The 22,923-nt window shown below is 45.9% G+C and overlaps 1 long non-coding RNA gene across 1 annotated transcript in view; it reads left to right on the top strand.

Annotated features, from left to right (window-relative positions):
- LOC134739096 (uncharacterized) overlaps positions 1–22,923 on the top strand; it is a 74,348-nt gene that overhangs the window by 3,791 nt on the left and 47,634 nt on the right. The window lies entirely within an intron of this gene.

Here is a 22,923-nt window from a genome sequence, read left to right as displayed (position 1 = left end):
TAAGAGAGTTCATGGCCAGGCATGGTGGCTCATACCTGTAATCCCAGCACTTTGGGAGGTCGAGGTCAGGAGTTCGAGACCAGCCTGACCAACATGGTAAAACCCCGTCTCTACTAAAAATACAAAAATTAACCAGGTGTGGTGGCTAACGCCTGTAATCCCAGCTACTCAGGAGGCTGAGGCAGGAAAATCACTTGAACCTGGGAGGCGGAGGTTGCAGTGAGCCAAGATCACTCCATTACACTACAGCCTGGGCGACAAGATTGAAACTCCGTCTCAAAAATAAAAAGAGTTCAGCAAGGTTACTGGGTACAAAGTTAATATACAAAAAGGCATAACAGCATATATACCAATAATCAATAAGAAAACAAGATAGAAAAGAAAAACCCTACAAAAATGAGATACCACAACACACCTACTAAATAGAATGGCCAAAAGCCAGAACACTGGCCCGGTGCGGCGGCTCACGCCTGTAATCCCAGCACTTAGGGGGGCCGAGACAGGCAGATCACAAGGTCAGGAGATCAAGACCATCCTGGCTAACACAGTGAAACCCCGTCTCTACTAAAATTACAAAAAATTAGCCAGGCGTGGTGGCGGGCACCTGTAGTCCCAGCTACTCAGGAGGCTGAGGCAGGAGAATAGCGTGAACCCAGGAGGCGGAGCTTGCAGTGAGCCGAGATTGCGCCACTGCACTCCAGCCTGGGCGACAGAGCAAGACTCAGTCTCAAAAAAAAAGCCAGAACACTGACAACACCAAGTGCTGGCAAGAATGTGAAACAATAGAAGCTCGCATGCATTGCTGCTGGGAATGCGAAAGGTACAGAACTTTGGAGGACAGTTCAGCAGCTTCTTACAAAACTAAATGTACTCTCATATGACCCAGCAATTGCCCTCCTTGGTATTTACTCAGAGGAGCCAAAAATTTATGTCTACACAGGCAGGGCACGGTGGCTCACGCTTGTAATCCCAGCACTTTGGGAGGCCGAGGCAGGTGGATCACCTGAGGTCAGGAGTTCAAGAGCAGCCTGGCCAACATGGCGAAACCGTGTCTCTGCTAAAAATAACAAAAATTAGCTGGGCATGATGGTGGGTACGTGTAAGCCCAGTGGCTCGGGAGGCTGAGGCAGGAGAATCGCTTGAACCTAGGAGGCAGAGGTTGCAGTGAGCCGAGATCATGCCATTGTACTCCAGCCTGGGCAACAAGAGTGAAACTCAGTCTAAAAAAAAAAAAAGAAAATTATGTCTACACAAAAACCTGCACATAATTTTTTTTTTTTTTTGAGACAGAGTCTCGCTCTTTTTGTCCAGGCTGGAGTGCAGTGGCGCCATCTTGGCCCACTACAGACTCCGCCTCCCAGGTTCAAGCGATTCTCCTGCCTCAGCCTCCCAAGTGGCTGGGATTATAGGCATGCGCCACCATGCCGGGCTGATTTTTGTATTTTTAGTAGAGACGGGTTTCACCATGTTGGCCAGGCTGGTCTTGAACTCCTGACCTCAGGTGATCCGCCCGCCTCGGCTTCCCAAACTGCTGGGATTACAGGTGTGAGCCACTGCACCCAGCCTCACGAATGTTTATAGTAGCTTTATTCATAATTGCCAAAACCTAGAAGCAACCGAGATCTCCTTTAATAAATGAATGGATAAATAAACTGGGATTGGAAGAACGCACCAAAAAAAAAAAAAAAAAAAAAAAGGCTAGCCTTGGGTGGTAAGATTACATAGTTATTATTTACTCCTTTATACTTTTCCAAATTTTATACTATAAATCATTTCTTTCTTTTTATAGTCAGAAAAAGTTCAATGAAATTTTTTTTTTTTAGAGACAGGTTCTCACTATGTTGCCCAGGCAGGAGTGCCGTGGTTATTCACAGGTGCGACCCCACTACTGATCAGCACGGGAGTTTTGACCTGCTCCATTTCTGACCTTGGCTGGTTCACCCCTCCTTAGGCAACCTGGTGGACCCCTGCTCCCAGGAATTAACCATATTGATGCTGAACCTGGTGTGGATGGACGTGTAATCCACATAGCGCACTACATCCCAGAACTCCTGGACTTAAGTGATCTTCCTGCCACAGCCTCCCAAGTAGCTGCTACTACAGGCATGGGCCACCCCACCTAGCACTTTATTTATTTTTTATTTTTTTTATTTTTGAGATGGAGTCTTGTTCTGTCGCCAGGCTGGAGTGCAGTGGTGCGATCTCAGCTCACTGCAACCTCTGCTTCCCGGGTCCAGGTGATTCTCCTGCCTCAGCCTCCCAAGTAGCTGGGACTACAGGCGTGCGCCACCAGGCCCAGCTAATTTTTGTATTTTTAGTAGAGACAGGGTTTCGCCATGTTGAGAGGATGGTCCTGATCTTTTGACCTTGTGATCAGCCCTTCTCGGCCTCCCAAAGTGCTGAGATTATTACAGGCGTGAGCCACCACGCCTGGCCACACTTTGTTTTTTTTTTTTGAGACAGGGTCTCACTCTGTTGCCCAGACAGTACTGCAGTGGAACAATTTTTTTTTTGAGATGGAGTTTCGCTCTTGTTGCCCAGGCTGGGGTACGATGGCATGATCTCAGCTCACTGCAACCTCCGCCTCCCCGGTTCAAGTGATTCTCTTGCCACAGCCTCCCAAGTAGCTGGGATTACAGGCATGTACCACCACACCCGGCTAATTTTTTATTTTTGGTGGAGACAGGATTTCTCCATGTTGGTCAGGCTGGTCTCAAACTCCCGACCTCAGGTGATCCACTTTCCTTGGCCTCCCGAAGTGCTGGGATTACAGGCGCGAGCCACCACACCTGGCCTGCAGTGGAACAATCTTACCTCACGGCAGCCTCAGCCTCCTGGGGTCAAGCCGTTCTCCCACCTCAGCCTGAGAGAGTAGGCTGGGACTACAGGCACATGCCATCATGCCTGGCTAATATTTTACTTTATACTTTTGGAGAGACGGGGTCTCCCTGTGTTATCAGGCTGGTCTTGAACTCCTGGCCTCAAATGATTCTCCTGCTTCAGCCTCCCAAAGTGCTGGGATTACAAGTGTGAGTCACCATGCCCAGCATCAATAAATACTTTTTTTAAATTTTTATTCTTATTTTTATTTTATCTCTTACAGAAAGGAAATAAATACATTTTAAGGTAAGGCAAGCAACAGCAACAACAAAAATCTTCACAGAGTGAAACAATAAATAAAACTGATGTGGTACTGAGTAATAAAACTAACAATAGGTTGTAAGACTTTCTATAGAAAAATATTATAAAACTTTACAACTTTTAGAAGAAAATATAAGGTCGGGATGCTGTGGCTCACACCTGTAATCCCAAGACTTTTTGGGAGGCCGAGGTGGGTGGATCGCTTGAGCTCAGGAGTTCGAGACCAGCTTGGGTGACATGGTAAAACCTCATCTCTACAAAAAATACAAAATTAGCTGGGCCTGGTGGTGCACGCCCATAGTCCCAGCTACTCGGGAGGCTGAGAGGGGAGGATCGCTTGAACCCATGGAGGCGGAGGTTGCAGTGAGCCAAGATTGTGCCACTGCACTCCAGCCTGGGTGACAGAGTGAGACTCTGTCTCAAATAAATAAATAAATAAACCTATTTAAAAAAAAGAGAAAAGAAAATATTGGGCAATATCTTGATGCTCTCAGGGTGGGGATCTTGCTGCAATTTTTCGGTACCAAAGCTTGTCAGATAAACACAATTTTGCATACCAATTTTATCATAATTTATGATATTTATGTTAGGATTCCATGGGAAGAGGGAAATACAATTACATGGATTAGAATTTGAATAGAATAGGGTCATAGCATTTTAAGAACCAGAAGGGTCTTTCAGAGGTTCTTTTGGATTATTTTAGCCCAATCCTTTTTCAAGTGAAGTAATTGAGATATGTTGAGGACCCACAGAAAAATGGCAGAATCCAGGCTTGAACTCATTTTCTTACTCTCATGTGGGTGCTTGTTGCACTTACCCCTTCTTTCATCTTTAAACTAATGTAGGCTGGCGCTGGACGCGGTGGCCCACGCCTATAATCTAAGCACTTTGGGAGGCTGAGGCAGGTGGATCACCTGAGATCAGGAGTTTGAGACCAGCCTGGCCAACATGGTGAAACCCCGTCTCTACTAAAAACACAAAAATTAGCTGGATGTGGTGGTGTGAGCCTGCAGTCCCAGCTATTCTGGAGGCTGAGGCAGGAGAATCGCTTCAACTCAGGAGGCTACAGTGAGCCAAGATTGCGCCACTGCACTCCAGCCTGGCAACAGAGCGAAACTTCATTTAAAAAAAAAAAATAGGGCCAGGTGCCATGGCTCACGCCTGTAATCCCAGCACTTTGGGAGGCCGAGGTGGGTGGATCACCTGAGGTCAGGAGTTTGAGACCAGCCTGGCCAACATGGTGAAACCCCGTCTCTACTAAAAATACAAAAATTAGCCGGGCATGGTGGCAGGCGCCTGTAATCCCAGCTACTCAGGAGGCTGAGGCAGGAGAATCGCTTGAACCTGGGAGACAGCGGTTGCAGTGAGCCAAGATGGTGCCACTGCACTCCGTCCTGGGCAGCAAGAGTGAAACTCCATCTCCAAAAGAAAAAGGAAATGGGGTCTTGCCCAGCCTGGCCAAGATGGTGAAACCCCATCTCTACTAAAAATACAAAAATTAGCCGAGCACAGTGGCAGGTGCCTGTAATCCCAGCTACTTGGGAAGCTGAGGCAGGAGAATCACTTGAACCCGGGAGGCAGAGTTTGTGTTGACCCGAGATCACGCCACTGCACTCCAGCCTGGGCGACAGAGCAAGACTCCGTCTCAAAAAAACAAAATACAAAAAAAAACAAAATAAATGGGGTCTCACTATGTTGCGCAAGATGGTCTCAAACTCCTGAGCTCAGAGATCCTCCCACCTCAGTCTCTTGAGTAGCTGGTATACAGGTGTGAGCCACCATACCTCATACCTGGCTAGCTATCTTAATTTTTGATTTCCTGTAAAGTGATTAAAATGAACCCCTATCTTTTTTTTTTTTGAGACGGAGTTTCACTCTTGTTGCCCAGGCTGGAGTGCAATGGCGTGATCTCAGCTCACCGAAACCTCTGCCTCCCAGGTTCAAGCCTTTCTCCTGCCTCAGCCTCCCGAGTAGCTGGGATTACAGGCATGCGCCACCACACCCAGCTAATTTTGTATTTTTAGGAGAGGCGACGTTTCTCCATGTTGGTCAGGCTGGTCTTGAACTCTTGACCTCAGGTAATCCGCCTGGCTCAGCCTCCCTAAGTGCTGGGATTACAGACGTGAGCCACCACGCCTGGCCAAAACCCCTGTCTCTTAAAGCCATCATTGGCCAATAAACCCCTATTGATGTAAGCCACCATTAGTATCTGTCATTTGCAGCTAAATGCAATCCCAACTGATATATGGAGTAAAAGTCCTGGACTACAAGTTGAGAAACCCCATTACAGTCCCAGCTCTGCCAGGAACAAGCTATGTGGCCTTGGGCAAGCCATTTCCCATCTCTGGACCTCAGGTTCCTCATCTCTACCAGTGGAAGTAGAACAAGATGGTGATGGTCTCTTTCACCTCTTACTTTCTTTGGTCTCATTCATCGTTCATGCTGTATAATGTGTAATATGGCACTTCTTTCCTCTATGACTACTTCTTTGAAGGTTCACCCAGTGTTCCCTTGTTCCTGTGACCTCAGGACTAATTACAATGGCCTGTCTCCTTTGAGTGAATGCTCCTTTGGGGCATTCCCTGAACACAAAGTCCCTCTAGCTAGATCCTTATTTTCTCTTCCTTTGGTTAATTTTGTTTGTTTGTTTTTCCGAGAGATGGGGTTTCACCCTGTTGACCAGGCTGGTCTCAAACTCCTGACCTCAGGTGATCCACCTGCCTCGGCCTCCCAAAGTGCTGGGATTACAGGCGTGAGCCACCATGCCTAGGCCCTCTTCCTTTGGTTAATTTTATATACCTACACCTAGGCGGAGCACAAAGGAGGGAAGGGATTGTTTCTACTCTAAAAATACTGGAGTACCATGCCCACCTCTGCCCCTAACCCCTAAACATGCTGTGTGATTTCTCCTCTTGGGGCTTCAAATGCATCATTTATGAAATAAGGGTGGCAGACTGTCAAAGGGCCCTTCAAGCCCTGGCATTCTAAGACTGAATTATAGCTTCTAATTTTCTTCTTTCACTGTGATAGCACTTCGCTTGTTGTGAAGTGCTTTGCTCTCTGGTATGAGAGGTTAGGCTTTCTATGACTCTGAGATAGTCTGAGTTAGTATTACTATCCACATTTTGAAGTTGAGGAAACAGATTTAGGGATGTGAAGTTGTGTACCCAAGATCACTGATGGGGCTCAGGGCACCCCACCCCAAAATATGACTATAGGAGATCACAGCATGCTGCCCCAAAATATACCTCTTTGGCATATTTGAGCTGATTATTCTGAGAAACTGCAGACACAGGAGTAGCTCTGAAAATCTGTCCTTTTATAAAAGAACTTCACATCTATAAAGGAAATCTACATTAGTAGATTATCTGTATTAGGAAGAGAACTGCTCTGAGATAACATTTTATCTTATCTTTTATTTTATTTTATTTTGAGACAGAGTCTCACTCAGTTTCCCAGGCTGGAGGGCAGTTGCACAATCTCGGCTCACTGCAACCTTCACTTCCCAGGTTCAAGCGATTCTCCTGCCTCAGCCTTCCAAATAGTTGAGATTACAGGCTCACCCAGCTAATTTTTTGTATTTTTAGTAGAGATGGCGTTTCACCATGTTGGCCAGGCTGGTCTTGAACTCCTGACCTCAAGTAATCTGCCCACCTCAGCCTCCAAAGGTGCTGGGATTACAGGCACGAGCCACCACCCCCAGCCCTGAGATAACCTTTATTACCTGAGAGACTTTTTATCTGCATAGCAGAATGCCCTTGGTTCACATATGTTTCCTCCCCTTGCCCTCCTGTGGCTTGTTGCCACCTACCCCTCCCTCAGGCAGGTCTGTATTCCTTTCTGTAGATCAGGATGCTATATAAGCTTCAATAGTCTGACCCTTCTAAGGGTCTTATGTTTTGTGGGACTCCTGTGTGTATATACATAATTAAATATAGTTTTTCTCTTGTTAATCTGTCTTATTTGAATTTAATTCATAGCCTGGCCAAAGAACCTAGAAAGATAGAGGGGAGACATTTTCCCCTCTCCTAGTACGCACCTAGTTACCCAACCAGTAAGTGGTAGATCTGGAACTAGAGATCACATCCTTTGACTCCTTGCGCAGTGCACTTTCCACCTCATCTTGAATTTTTTTTTTTTTTTTTTTGAGGCGGAGTCTCACTCTGTTGCCCAGGCTGGAGTGCAGTGGCGCCATCTCAGCTCACTGCAAGCTCCACCTCCTGGGTTCACACTATTCTCCTGCCTCAGCCTCCCGAGTGGCTAGGACTACAGGTGCCCGCCACCGTGCCTGGCTAATTTTTTTGTATTTTTAGTAGAGACAGGGTTTCACCGTGTTAGCCAGGATGGTCTTGATTTCCTGACCTTGTGATCTGCCTGCCTCGGCCTCCCAAAGTGCTGGGATTATAGGCGTGAGCCACCGCGCCTGGCCTTTTTTTTTTTTTTTTTTTTTTTTGAGACAAATTCTTACTCTGTTGCCCACGCTGAAGTGCAGTGGTATGTTCATGGCTCACTGCAGCCTTGATGGCCCAGGCTCCAGCAATCCTCCCACCTCAGCCTCCTGAGTAGTTGGGACTATAGACATGTGCCACTACACCTGGCTAAACTTTATTTATTTTTTAGGAACGGGGTTCTCACCATGTTGCCCAGACTGGTCTAAACTCCTGGGGAGCTCAAGGGCTCAAGTGATTCACCTTTGCCTCCCAAAGTGATAGGATTACAGGTATGAGCCAGCACTGTGCCTGACTGATTTTTTTGTTTGTTTTTTCTTTTTCCTTTTTCTCTCCAGGATCTGCTTCCTGGCTATAATCATAATTGCTCTCTCTGTTCAGAGCTTACCATAGATCACTCAGAATTAGCCAACTATGGCCAATTCAGTAAGCCTTTGGTGAGATCCTGCTTCAGAAAAGGTTTTCTGAGAGGAGATGAACATGAAAGGATTATTTTAAAACATGCTTGCCTTAGCTGTTTGGCACTTCCTCACTTAGCTTGGAATGAAACAATGGGCAGATTGGATAAACTAACTTGTATTTAGGAAAGAACTGCATATAATCATGGAATTCCTGTGGGCACAGTCCACACTGACTCAATTAGTGTGGACAGAGGACTTTGCAGGGAAGCATTTTTTAAACACTTAGGAATAATTTTGCCAGGCACAGTGGGTCACGCTTGTAATCCCAGCACTTTGGGAGGTTGAGATGGGAGGATGGCTTGAGCTCAAAAGTTTGAGACTAGCCTGGGCAGCAAAGTGAGACCCCATTTCTACAAAAAAATTTTTAAAATTAGCCAGGGCCAGGAGTGGTGGCTCATGTCTGTTATACCAGCACTTTTAGAGGCTGAGGCAGGTGGATCACCTGATGTCAGGAGTTTCAGACCAGCCTGGCAACATGGTGAAACCCTGTCCATACTAAAAATACAAAAATTAGCCAGCCATAGTGTCAGGTGCCTGTGATCTCAGCTACTTGGGAGGCTGAGGCAGGAGAATTGCTTGAACCCAGGAGGCAGAGGTTGCAGTGAGCTAAGATCCTACTGCTGCACCACTCTACTCTGGGTGACAGAGCAAGACCCTGTCTCCAAAAAAAGAAAAATTAGCCAGGCATAGTGGCATGTGCCTGTGGTCCCAGCTACACAGGAGGTTGAGGCAGGAGGATCCCTTGAGCCCACTAGGTCAAGGCTGCAGTGAGCCGTGTCAGTACCACTACACTCCAGCCTGAGTGACAGAGCGAGATCCTGTCTCAAAAAAAAAAAAAAAAAAGAAAGAAAACAAAACGAAGAAGAAGAATAAAATACAAATTAGCACCATTAAAACAAAAAAAATTTCTAACTTACTGAAAATTTGCAAAAATAAAAATAGTATGTAGAACTCTCACATACACTTTACCAAGAGTCACCTATTTTATTTTATTTTATTTTGAGGTAGTTTCACTCTATCATCCAAGCTGGAGTGCAGTAGTACAATCTTAGTGGACTATAGCCTCGAACTCCTGGGCTCAAGCAATCCGCCCACCTCATCCTCCTGAGTAGCTAGGATTACAGGTATGTGCCACCACACCTGGCTAATTTTTTTATTTTTTGTAAAGACAAGGTCTTGACGTGTTGCCCAGCCTGGTCTCTAACTCCTGGTCTCTAGCGATCCTCCCACCTCAGACTCCCAAAATGCTGGGATTACAGGCATGAACCACTGTCCCAAGCCTATTTTATATTAGATTAGTGGGTACATGTGCTTGTTGGTTTCATGAGTATATTGCATAATGGTGGGGATTGGATTTCTAGTGTACTCATTACCCAAATAGTGAAGGTTGTACCTGACAGGTAATTTTTCAACCCTTGCCCCCGTCTCAGCCTACCCTGTTTTAGAGTCCCCAGTGTCTATTATTTTCATCTTTATGTCCATGTGTACCCTTTGTTTAGTTCCCACTTATAGATGAGAAGGTATTTGGTATTTTTTTTGTTTGTTTATTTCTTTGTTTGTTTTTTAGCCAGGATCTCACTCCCATTGCCTAGGCTGGAGTGCAGTGGTGCAATTTAAGTTTACTGCAGCCTCGACTTCCCAAGCTCAGATGATCCTCCCACCTAAGCCTCCCAAGTAACTGGGACTACAGGCATGTGCCAACCAGCCCAGCTAATTTTTTGTATTTTTAGTAGAGATGGGGTTTCACCATGTTGCCCAGGCTGGTCACAAACTGCTAGGCTCAGACGATCTATCCACCTTGGCCTCCCAAAGTGCTGGGATTATAGGTGTGAGCCACCATGCTAGGCCAAGTGTTCCCTTTTCTCTGCATCCACACCAACATCCGTTTTTTGACTTTTTAATAATGGCCATTCTGACTGGTATAAAATATCTCATTGTGGTTTTAATTTCCACTTCTATGATGATTAGTGATGTGGAACATTTTTTCATATGTTTGTGGCTACTTGTATGTCTTCTTTTGAGAAGTGTCTGTTCGTGTCTTTGCCCAGTTTTTAATGGAGTTGTTTGGTGGGTTTTATTTATTTATTTTTGCTTTATTTTTATTGAGATGGGGGTCTCATTATGTTGCCCAGGCTGGCCTTGAACTCCTGGGCTCAAGCAATTCTCCCACCTTGGCCTCTCAAAGTGCTGGGATTACAGGCGTGAGCCACTGTGCCCAGCCATGGAGTTGTTTGTTTTTTTTTCTTGTTGTGTTGTTTATTTGTAGATTTTGTACATTAGTCTTTTGTCAGAGACATAATTTATAATTTTTTTTTTCGAGACAGAGTCTTGCTCTGTCACCCAGGCTGGAATGCAGTGGTGCGATCTTGGCTCACTGCAAGCTCTGCCTCCCAGGTTCACGCCATTCTCCTGCCTCAGCCTCCTGAGTAGCTGGGACTACAGGCGCCCACCACCACGCCTGGCTGATTTTTTGTATTTTTAGTAGAGACAGGGTTTCACTGTGTTAGCCAGGATGGTCTCGATCTCCTGACCTCATGATCCGCCCACCTCAGCCTCCCGAAGTGCTGGGATTACAGGCACAAGCCACTGCGCCCAGCGTTTTTTGTTTTTTTTTTTTTAGACGGAGTCTTGCTCTGTTGCCCAGGCTGGAGTGCAGTGGCGTCATCTCAGCTAGCTGCACGCTCCGCCTCCTGGGTTGACGCCATTCTTCTGCCTCAGTCTTCTGAGTAGCTGGGACCACAGGCACCCACCACCACGCCTGGCTAATTTTTTTGTGTTTTTAGTAGAGACAGGGTTTCACCGTGTTAGCCAGGATGGTCTCAATCTCCTGACCTCGTGATCCACCCACCTCGGCCTACCAAAGTGCTGGGATTATAGGCGTGAGCCACCGTGCCTGCCCTAATTTACAAATATTTTATCCCATTCTATAGGTTGTCAGGTTGTGTGTTTACTCTGTTGATTATTTCTTTGGCTGTTTACTCTGTTGATTATTTACACTATATCTACATGGAGATAGTGTCAGATCCTACAGGTGGAGGGCTCAGTCCCCAAAACTATCCCCAACACACACCAGCTACAAGTTCCAGCCTCCAGAACTTCTGACTGACCAGCTTTAAGTTGGGGTCCCCATGACCCCTTCATGTTTAATTAATTTGCTAGAATGTCTCACAGAACTCACGGAAACACTTACTTAGGTTTACTGGTTTATTATAAAGGATATTACAAAGGATGCAGATGAAGAGATGCATAGGGTGAGGTGTGGGGGAATGGACGTGGGGCTTCCATGCCCTCCCGAGGCATGCCAGCCTCCAGGAACCTCCATGTGTTCAGCTATCCTGAAGCACTCTCTAAACCCTATCCTCTTGGTTTTTTGTTTGTTTATTTGTTTTTGTTTTTGTTTTAAGACAGTCTCACTCTGTTGCCCAGGCTAGAGTGCAATGGCGCGATCTCAGCTCATTGCAACCTCCACCTCCCAGGTTCAAGCAATTCTCTTGCCTCAGTCTCACAAGTAGCTGGGATTACAGGTGCCTGATACCACACCCAGCTAATTTTTTTGTATTTTTAGTAGAGATGGGGTTTCACCATGTTGGCCAAGCTGCTCTCGAACTCCTGACCTCAAGTGATCCACCTGTCTCTGCCTCCCAAAGTGCTGGGGTTACAGGCGTGAGCCACCGCGCCCAGCCTTTCTTGGGGTTTTATGGAGGCTTCATGGCATCAGCATTCCTTCCCCAAGGGTATAGAAATGTGGAGCATTTTTTCATACGTTTCTTGGCTGCTTGTATGTCTTCTTTTGAGAAGTGTCTATGTCTTTGCCAAGTTTTCCTGGGAGGATCTGAAGACCCACAGTCAGAAAGGTGGAAATAGATTAGAGTCCTGCTTTGGAGCAGGTGAAAGAACAGGGGAGAGATTCTGTTTCCTGAGGCTTAACACACCTAACATTATAAAAAAAAGCTGTAACAAGGACTATGGGAGTTATGAACTAGGAACTGTGGAGGAAAACCAATGTATAACACCACATGGTGAGAGATCAGGGTCCAGTTTCATTCTTCTGCGTATGGTTAGCCAATTTTCTTAGCACCATTTACTGAACAGGGTGTGGATTCACCTTTTTTTTTTTTTTTTTTGAGATGGAGTTTTGCTCTTGTCACCCAAACTGGAGTGCAATGGCGCGATCTCCACCCACTGCAACCTCCGCCTCCTGTGTTCAAGCAATTCTCTTGCCTCAGCCTCCAGAGTAGCTGGGATTACAGGTGCACGCCACCACGCCCACCTAATTTTTATATTTTACTAGAAACAGGGTTTCACCATGTTGGCCAGGCTGGTCTTAAACTCCTGACGTCAGGTGAGCTTGCGCTTCAGCCTCCCAAATTGCTGGAATTACAGGCATGAGCCACTATGCCCGGCCAATTCACCTATTTTTAACATTTTTCCATTTGCTTAATTATGTGCTATATATATATATGCCACACACAAATAATATTTTTTGAGCCATTTGAATGTGGGTCATATGCATTATAACTTTTTACCCCTAAATACTTCAGTGTGTATTTCTAATAATAAGGCTATTTTTTATACAATACAGATTTCAATCTCAGTAAATTTAACATTGATTCAAGAATTCTATTTAATCTCCCACCCATATTCCAATTTTGTCAGCTGACCCAGTAATATCCCTTATAGCATTGTTTTTCTCTTCCGGAGCAGTATCCAAATATCACATTCAGTTGTCATGTCTCTTTAGTTTCCGTTAATATGGACCATTTTCACATCCTCTGTGTGTGTGTGTGTGTGTGTGTCTTTTATGACATTGATATTTTTTAAGAATATAGCTACCCCTAGGCCGGGCGCAGTGGCTCACGCTTGTAATCCCAGCACTTTGAGAGGCTGAGGCAGGCGGATCACAAGGTCAGGAGATGGAGACCATCCTGGCTAATATAATGAAACCCTGTCTCTACTAAAAATACAAAAAATTAGCCGGGTGTGGTGGCACGCGCCTGTAGTCCCTGGCAGGGACTACTCGGGAGGCTGAGGCAGGAGAATTGCTTGAACCCGGGAGGCGGAGGTTGCAGGGAGCCAAGATCATGCCACTGCACTCCAGCCTGGCGACAGAGCGAGACTCCGTCTAAAAAAAAAAAAAAAAAAAAGGAATATAGCTACACCTTTTAAAAATGAGAATGTGGCCAGGCGGGTACCTCATGCCTGTAATCCCAGCACTTTGGGAAGCCGAGGCGGGTGGATCACCTGAGGTCAGGAGTTCAAGACCAGCCTGGCCAACGTGGTGAATCCCTGTCTCTACTAAAAATACAAAAAAAATTAGCTGGGCCTGGTGGTGGGCGCCTGTAATCCCAGCTACTTGGGAGGCTGAGGCAGGAGAATTGCTTGAACCTGGGAGGTGGAGGTTACAGTGAGCCGAGATTGCGCTACTGCATTCCAGCCTAGGTGACAGAGCGAGACTCCACCTCAATCATCAATCAATCAATAAAATGAGAATGTGTCTCATTTGGAGTGTCTGATTTTTTCTCATAGTTGTTTCGATTATGCGTGCCAGTCCAGAATACTGCACAATTGATGCTGTGTTCTTTTCAGGGCTTCTCATATTGGGAGGCATGTGGTGTGTCCATCTGACCCTCACTGTTGGATGTTCATTTTGGTTATCAAGTCAAGTTGTTTTCTGATTTCTCTGTATTGCTTCCATTTTTTCCCTTGCAACTAACAAGCAATCTGTGGAGAGACTGGAGAGATGCTCTAAGACGGGCTTATATCCTGATCCTCATCAAAATATCTCCCAGATACAGATAGCACCCATTGATGATTCTTTTTTTTTTTTTCTTTTTTGATACAAGGTCTCACTTTGTCGCCTAGGCTGTAGAGCAGTGGCACAATCTCAGCCCACTGCATCCTCTGCTTCCCAGGCTCAAGCCATCCTCCCACCTCTGCCTCCTGAGTAGTTGGGACTACAGGTGTGCACCACCACACCTGGCTAATTTTTGTATTTTTTGTAGAGATCGGGTTTTGCCATGTTGCCCAGACTGGTCTCAAACTCGTGAGCTCAAGCAATCCGTCTGCCTCAGCTTCCCAAAGTGCTGGGATGACAGGGGTGAGCCATCATGCCCAGCCCAATAATTCTTTTCTAAATCAGTCTTTGCTGTAATGGTTGCACAGTGATGATGACTTTCCATTCCACCTTTCCCTCCCCATTTGCCTGTTTGATACTCGACATTTTGATATAAACTACATTCCTCCCTTCTCAAGGGGTACAGTTTTGACATCTTTCGAGGTAAGTGAGATCTGGAGTTCCACTAGAAAGCAGACATTCTTGTGTAAGGCAAGAGAAGGAGATAGCCTGCCTTGCCTAGTCCTTGAGAGCAGAGAAAGAGTGACCTGGACCAGTTACTCCAAGGACTCCAGCTAAAGGAGCCGAGACCTTCAGAAAAGCAAAGAAGCAGAGAGGAATATGCAGAGGCTTCACAAACAGGCTTAGTTTGAAACTGTCTCTTCCCTTTACCTGCTGTGTGATCTTCATCAGCTCATCAGCTCACCTAGCTTCTCTTGGCCTCTATTTCCTAAGTAGTAATATGGGATAATTCTTACCTTAGAGGCTCATTGGGAAGATCAATGGAAACAATTCTCATGTTTTGCTAGGCCCACAGTGTGCTTAATGACAGATGCATATTATATAGAATATGGGGAAATTATTTTGTGCTTTAATTTTGTTTCATTTCAACAAATGTTTACTCAGAACCGACCACACACTAAGGCATTGTGCTTGGAGCTGGAGACAAAATAAATCAGCCCCTGAAAGTTCACAATCCAGAGGAAGGAAAATACAAATTTAATTCCACTCCTAGGTATTTACCCAAGAGAAATAGAAACCTATGTCCACATAAAGATTTGTTTAAGAATGATCATAGTAGTGGATCTCACTAAGATAGTAGTTTGGAGATTACCAGAAGCTAGGAACCGTAGGCAAGAGGGGGAGATGAAGAGAGGTTGATTGATGGGTACAAAAGTACAGGTAGATAGAAGAAATAAGACCTAGTGTTCAATAAATAGTAGTATCAGTAGTGATTAAACAATAATCTATTGTATATTGTATATTTTTTATTTTATTTTTTGTTGTTGTTGAGACAGAGTTTCACTCTTGTTGCGCAGCCTGGAGTGCAATGGCACAATCTCGGCTCACCGCAACTTCTGCCTCCCGGGTTCAAGCAATTCTCCTGCCTCAGCCTCCTGAGTAGCTTGGGACTACAGGTGCATGCCACCACGCCTGGCTAATTTTGTATTTGTAGTAGAAACAGGGTTTCACCGTGTTGGCCAGGCTGGTCTCGAACTCTGGACCTCAGGTGATCTGCCCACCTTAGCCTTCCAAAGTGCTGGGATTACAGGTGTAAGCCACCATGCCCGGCCTGTTATATATTTTTAAATACCAAGTACAGAATAATTGGAATGTTCCCAGCATAAAGAAAAGATAAATGTTTAAGGTGATGAATTTCCCAATTACCCTGACTTGATTATTACACGTTATTTGAACACATCAAAACATCACATGTGGCCGGGCACGGTGGCTCACCTCTGTAATCTCAGCACCCAGGCCGAGGTGGGCGGATCACTTGAGGTCAGGAGTTCGAGACCATCCTGGCCAACATGGTGAAACCCCGTCTCTACAAAAAATACAAAAATTAGCTGGGCGTAATGGCGCATGCCTATAATCCCAGCTATCTAGAGGCTGAGGCACAAGAATCGCTTGAACCCAGGAGGTGGAGATTGACGTGGGCCGAGATCTCGCCACTGCACTCCAGGCTAGCGACAGAGCAAGACTCCATCTCAATAAATAAATAAATAAATAAATAAATAAAGTAGTGCCAGGCACAGTGGCTCATGCCTGTAATCCCAGCACTTTGGGAGGCTGAAGCGGGTGGATCACTTGAGGTCAGGAAGTCGAGACCAGCCTGGCCAACACAGGAAAACCCCGTCTCTACTAAAAATACAAAAATTAGCCCAGCATGGTGGTGTGCGCCTTTAATCCCAGCTACTCAGGAGGCTAAAGCAGGAGAATCACTTGAACCCAGGAGGTGGAGGTTGTAGTGAGCCAAGATGGCACCACTGCACTCCAGACTAGGCGACATAGTGAGACTCCATCTCAAATAAATAAATAATTTACAGTAAATAAATTAGCTGGCACAGAGTTGGGCACCTGTAGTCCCAGCTACTCGAGAGATTGAATCAAGAGGATCACTTGAGTCCCAGAGTTTGAGGCTGCAGTAAGCTATGTTCACACTACTACACTCCAGCCTGGGTGATGACAGAGCAAGACCCTGTTTCAAAAAAAATAAAATTTAGGCCAGGCACGGTGGCTCATACCTGTAATCCCAGCACTTTGGGAGGCCGAGGTGAGTGGATCACAAGGTCAGGAGTTTGAGACCAGCCTGGCCAATGTGGTGAAACCCATCTCTACTAAAAATACAAAAATATTAGCCGGGTGTGGTGGCAGGAACCTGTAGTCCCAGCTACTCGGGAGGCTGAGGCAGGAGAATTGCTTGAATGCAGGAGAATCACTCGAATGTGGAGGCAGAGGCTGCAGTGAGCCGAGATGGCGCCACTGCACTCCAGCCTGGGCGACAGAGCAAGACTCTGTCTCAAAAAATAAAAATAAATAAATAATAAATAAAATTTTGAAAAACAATGCTTATAGCAACTTTATTCTTTTTTTTTTGAGATGGAGTCTCGCTCTGTCACCCAGGCTAAAGTGCAGTGGCGCAATCTTGGCTGACTGCAACCTCTGCCTCCCCGGTTTAAGCAATTCACCTGCCTCAGCCTCCTGAGTAGCTGGGATTACAGTAGCGCACCACCATGCTAATTTTTGTATTTTTGTAGAGACGGGGTTTCACCATATTAGCCAGGCGTGAGCCACCGCGCCCATCCACAACTTTATTCTTAATAGCCACAAACTGGAAACATGATACTGTGAAATATACATAGTCATGCAACGTTTTGGTAAAAAAGCTGCATATATGACAATGGTCCCATAAGATATACAGATAGATTAATAGATAGATAGATAATTGTTTTTTTTCCTAGAGAGGGTGTCTCATTATGTTGCCCAGGCTGGTCTTGAACCCCTGGTTCAAGTGCTTCTCCCACCTCTACCTCCTAAAATGCTGGGATTACAAGGTGTGAGCCACTTAGCCCTACCCTATAAGATTATAATACTGCATTTTTGGCCAGGCACGGTGTGGCTTGAGCCTATAATCCCAGCACTTTGGGAGGCCAAGGCAGGTGGATCGCTTGAGGTCAGGAGTTCGAGACTAGTCTGGCCAAGATGGTGAAACCCTGTCTCTACTAAAAATACAAAAATTAGCCGGGCATGACTGCAGCTGCCTGTAATCCCAGCTACTTGGAAAACTGAGGCACGAGAATTACTTGAACCCAGGAGGTGGAGGTTGCAGTGAGCCGAGATTGTGCCACTGCACTCCAGCCTGGAATAGAGCGAGACACAGTCTCAAAAAAAAAAAAAAAAAAGATTATAATACTGTATTTTTACTGTACCTTTTCTATGTTTAGATATGTTTAGATACATAAATATTTACCAGGTGTTACAATTGCCTGTAGTATTCAGTGCAGTAACACGCTGTACAGGTTTGTGGTGTAGGAGCAATAGGCTACATCCTGTACCCTGGGTATTCTAGGTATTTAACAGGCTGTATCATCTAGGTGTGTGTAAGTACACTCTATGGTGTTCGCACAATGATGAAATCACTTAGTGATGCATTTCTTAGAACACATCCCTCTTGTTAAGCTAAGTATAACTGTATTTGGTCTTTATCCCAGTTTTCTGGCATACAACTCCTAAAATTATTGGAATTCAAAGTGGTATTTTTGTACACTATTAAGATGCCTGGTGGCTGGCAGCCCCTAGGTAGCTTCAGGATGGGGGCTGGTAACAGCGAAGACCAAGGCAGATGAGAGGGCTGTAACTTTTCAGCACCACTCCCCAACCTCCTGGGAGAGGAGAGAGGCTGACAGTTAAGTCGATCACCAATGGTTAATTATTTAATCAACCATGCCTATGTAATGAAGTCTCCATTAAAAATCCAAATGAGGCCAGGCACGGTGGCTCACACCTGTAATCCTAGCGCTTTGAGAAGCCGAGATGGGCAGATCACTGGAGCCCAGAAGTTCAAGACCAGCCTAGGCAACATGACGAGACCATGTCTCTACAAAAAAATAAATAAATACAAAAAAATTAGGCTGGGTGCAGTGGCTCACGCCTGTAATCCCAGCACTTTGGGAGGCCAAGGAGGGTAGATCACCTGAGGTCAGGAGTTCGAGACCAGCCTGGTCAACATGGTGAAACCCCATCTCTACTGAAAATATGAAAAATAGCCCGGCGTGGTGGTGCATGCCTATAATCCCAGCTATTCAGGAGGCTGAGGCAGGAGAATCGCTTGAGCCCAGGAAGCAGAGGTTGCAGTGAGCTGAGGTCGTGCCATCGCACTCCAGCTTGGGCAACAAGAGCAAAACTCCGTCTCAAAAAAAAAAAAAAATTAGCCAGGTGTGTGGTGGTGTGCACCTATAGTCCCAGCTACTCAGGTGTCTGAGGTAGGAGGATTGCTTGAGCCTGGGAGGTTGAGGCTGCAATGAGTTGTGCACTCCACTGCACTCCAGTCTGGGCGACTGTATTAGTCTGTTTTCACGCTGCTGATAAAGACATATCTGAGACTGGGAAGAAAAAGAGGTTTAATGGACTTACAGTTCCACATGGCTGGGGGGGCCTCACAATCATGACGGAAAGCAAGGAGGAGCAAGTCATGTCTTAGATGGATGGTGGCAGGCAAAGAGAGTTGTACAGGGAAACCCTGCCTTATGAAGCCATCAGATCTCATGAGACTTACTCACTATCACGAGAACAGCATGGGAAAGACCTGCCCCCATGATTCAATTGCCTCTTACCAGTCCCTCCCACAGCATGTAGGAATTCAAGATGAGATTTGAGTGGGGACACAGCCAAACCATATCATCAACAGAGCAAAAACCTGTCTCAAAAACAAAAAAAACAGAATCTGAATGAGCTTCTGGATAGCTAAACACTTGGAGGTTGCTGGAAGGTGGCATGCTTGGAGAGGGCATGGAAGCTTGGTGCCCCTCCCTCCATACCTCACCCTATGCATCTCTTCATCTGTATTCTTTGTATTAAACTGTATAATAAATCAGTAAATGTGTTTCTCTGGGTTCTAGGAGCCACTCTAGCAAATTAGTTGAACCCAAGGAACTTCAGTCTATAATCAGTCTGTCTGTAGCACAGGTTAAAAAAACCTGGACTTTGCCATTGGCATTGGAAGTGGCAGGGGCAATCTTGTGGGACTAAGCCTTCAACATATGGGATCTGACTCTATCTCTGGGTAGATAGTGCCACAATTAAACTGAATTGGAGGATATCTAGCTGGTGTCCACAGCCGAAGGACTACTTGCTTGGTGTGTGGGGAAAACCTCCCATACACTAGTCACAGAAGTATTGTTGACTGCTGAGTAAGAGAATAGGAAAAATCACTTGGTTGGTTTTTTTTGTTCCTCCACCTATAATGTCATGTTTGGTGTCAGAAGTGGGATTTGCTACACCAGCCCTGCTCATGGAAACATGTAGTTTGGGAAGAAAAAGGATAAAGGGTGGGAGGTGAGGAACTTTTGATTCCTGGGTGGCTGTGTGGTCCCCCATGGTATGAAGTATCAGCTGTGCTACAATCAGTTACAAAAGGTAAAAGTTACCAATAAAATTTAGAGATGGATCCAACTCCCAGGGAGTAGGTTTACCAAATGGATAAAGAGATGCAAACTAGGCTGGGTGCAGTGGCTCACGCCTGTAATCCCAGCACTTTGGGAGGCCGAGGCGGGAGGATCACTTGAGGTCAGGATTTCCTCAACATCAACCTGGGCGACATGGTAAAACCCTGTCTCTAATAAAAATACAAAAATTAGGCCGGGCACGGTGGCTCACGCCTGTAATCCCAGCACTTTGGGAGGCTCCAGCAGGCGGATCACCTGAGGTCGGGAGTTTGAGACAAGCCTGACCCACATGGAGAAACCCCGTCTCTACTAAAAATCCAAAGTTAGTCGGGCATAGTGGCATGCGCCTGTAATCCCAGGTATTCAGGAGGCTGAAGCAGGAGAATCGCTTAAACCCGGGAGGTAGAGGTTGCGGTGAGCCGAGATTGCGCCATTGCACTCTAGCCTGGGCAACAAGAGCGAAACTCTGTCTCAAAACAATGACAACAACAACAACAACAAAAATACAAAAATTAGCTGGGCATGGTGGTGCGGGCCTATAGTCCCAGCTACTTGGGAGGCTAAGGTGGGAGGATCACTTAAGCCTGGGAGGTGGAGACTGAAGTGAGCCTAGATTGCGCCACTGCACTCCAGCCTGGGTGACAGAATGAGACCATGTCTCAAAACAACAAAAAAGAAATGCAAACTAATAAGAAAAAAACACAAAATTTCAATTCCTTGTTTACTGTTATATGTAATAGCTAAAAATGAAAGTAAAAGGGAGTTCTGGGTCAATCTTGACGCTAGACTAATCTCAGCTTTCAGTTAGTCTGAGCTTTGGCCACAAGCCACAAAGCCTCCCCAAGAAGGGAAAAATTATAGAGAGACAACAGAAAGTACCTCTAAGACCTGTGGTTACCAAAAAGGCAGTCAATGCGGGGAAGCGGCAAAACCAAGATACTGTGAAAACTAGAGGGATGGTATGAAGGAAGCGTTTCATTTTGTGGATTGGTATCATCAGGTTCCTGAGGAGGCTTTACTAAAACGGATTTTGAGAGCAACAAATTTAGGAGCAGTATCTTTGGTTTGAAGTGCTGCATAGTGAAAGAGCATGTTTGGGTTGATACAGGACCCACAGCTCACTATAGAACAATCACAGATAGCTCTACGAGACACAGACACATAGGAGGTTATTCCCAAGGGAACAGCCAGCCTGATGGACTGGATAAAAGCCATGGTAAGGTCTGTTTACCCTGCAGAGGGGGACTGCCTGGCTCCACCTACAAATGCCAAATGGAACATTCAGATGAAGCAGCTGATATACTTCATATGCAAACTATATGGGACTGGCTTTAGGATAAATGACATATTCACTCACTTAATGTTGCCAAGAGCCCTTTAATGGGAACCCCAGCCCCGCAAAATAACTATATTGCTGCAAAAGGGAAAGACAATTCGGGAAGCCTTATCAAATGTACTGTCTCAGATTCCCCTCATGAGTCTTTCAGATGCTAATAAAAACACTACGTTAGCCATTGTTTTGGACAAAGCGGGCCCCAAAAGACCAGACTAAAAACTAAAATGGGCCGGGCAAGGTGGCTCACGCCTGTAATCCCATCACTTTGAGAGGCTGAGGCTGGCGGATCCTGAGGTCAGGAGTTCGAGACCAGCCTGACCAATATTGTGAAACCTCATCTCCACTAAAAATACAAAAATTAGCCGGGCATGGTGGCGGACACCTGTAGTCCCAGCTACTCGGGAAGCTGAGACAGGAGAATTGCTTGAACCCGGGAGGTGGAGGTTGCAGTGAGCTGACATTGCGCCACTGCACTCCAGCCTGGGCAACAAAAGTGAGACTCTGTCTCAAAAAAAAAGGAAAAAACTAAAATGGAATCACTCATGCTAAAATTACATGTTAAGAAACCAAGCTGTTTACCTGACCTTCTTAGAAATCAGAAGAATGCGAGATAATAGCCAAATTCCCAAACAGGCCAGTTTTATTCAACATGATGATGAAGTTCCCTCTGTGTGTGTTTTTTGTTTTTTTTTTTTTTTTTGAGACAGAGCCTCGCTCTGTTGCCCAGGCTGGAGTGCAGTGGCGTGATCTCGGCTCACTGGAACCCCTTCCTCCCAGGTTCAAGCTATTCTCGTGCCTCAGCCTCCTGAGTAGCTGGGGCTACAGGCATGTGCCACCACACTCAGCTAATTTTTTTGTATTTTTAGTAAAGACAGGGTTTCACCATGTTGGCTAGGCCGGTCTCGAACTCCCGACCTCAGGTGATCCACCTGCCTCGGCCTCCCAAAGTGCTGGGATTACAGGCATGAGCCACTGTGCCTAGCCTCAACTAACTTTTGGTATTTTTAGTAGAGACAGGATTTCACCATGTTGGCCAGGCCAGTCCTGAACTCCTGGCCTCGAGTAATCAGCCCACCTCGGTCTCCCAAAGTGCTGGGATTACAGGTGTGAGCCACTGCGCCCGGCCTGTTTGTTTGTTTTGAGACAGAGTTTTGCTCTGTTGCTCAGGCTGGAGTGCAGTGGTGACATCTTAGCTCACTGCTACCTCTGCCTCCCAGGTTCAAGCGATTCTTGTGCCTCAGCCTCCCAAGTAGCTGGGACTGGCATGTGCCACCATCCCAGCTTTTTTTTTTTTTTTTTTTTTTTTTTCATTTTTAGTGGAGATGGGGTTTCACTATGTTGGCTAGGCTGGTCTCAAACTCCTGGACTCAATTGACCCACCCACTTTGGCCTCCCAAAGTGCTGGGATTACAGGCGTGAGCCATCGCGTACAGCCTCCTCTGTTTTAATCCTTACAAAAAAGTAACTGACATCAACCAATCAGTTATTTTTTAATTCTGTTTTCCTGTACCCATCTTACAAAGAAAGTAATTTGGAAATGACAAATCTGCTTTTCGTGCTTTGTTTCTGTTTTCATCAGCCCTTCTCTCTCTTTTTTTTTAAAGATGGTGTCTCACTCTGTCGCCCAGGCTGGAGTGCAGTGGCGCGATCTCAGCTCACTGCAAGCTCCACCTCCCGGGTTCACGCCATTCTCCTGCCTCAGCCTCCCGAGTAGCTGGGACTACAGGCGCCCGCCACCACGCCCGGCTAATTTTTT

The sequence above is a fragment of the Pongo pygmaeus genome, chromosome 2 (genome assembly GCF_028885625.2).
Source record: "Pongo pygmaeus isolate AG05252 chromosome 2, NHGRI_mPonPyg2-v2.0_pri, whole genome shotgun sequence".
Taxonomy (NCBI): Eukaryota; Metazoa; Chordata; class Mammalia; order Primates; family Hominidae; genus Pongo; species Pongo pygmaeus.
This window is presented reverse-complemented; position numbering and strand designations above follow the sequence as displayed.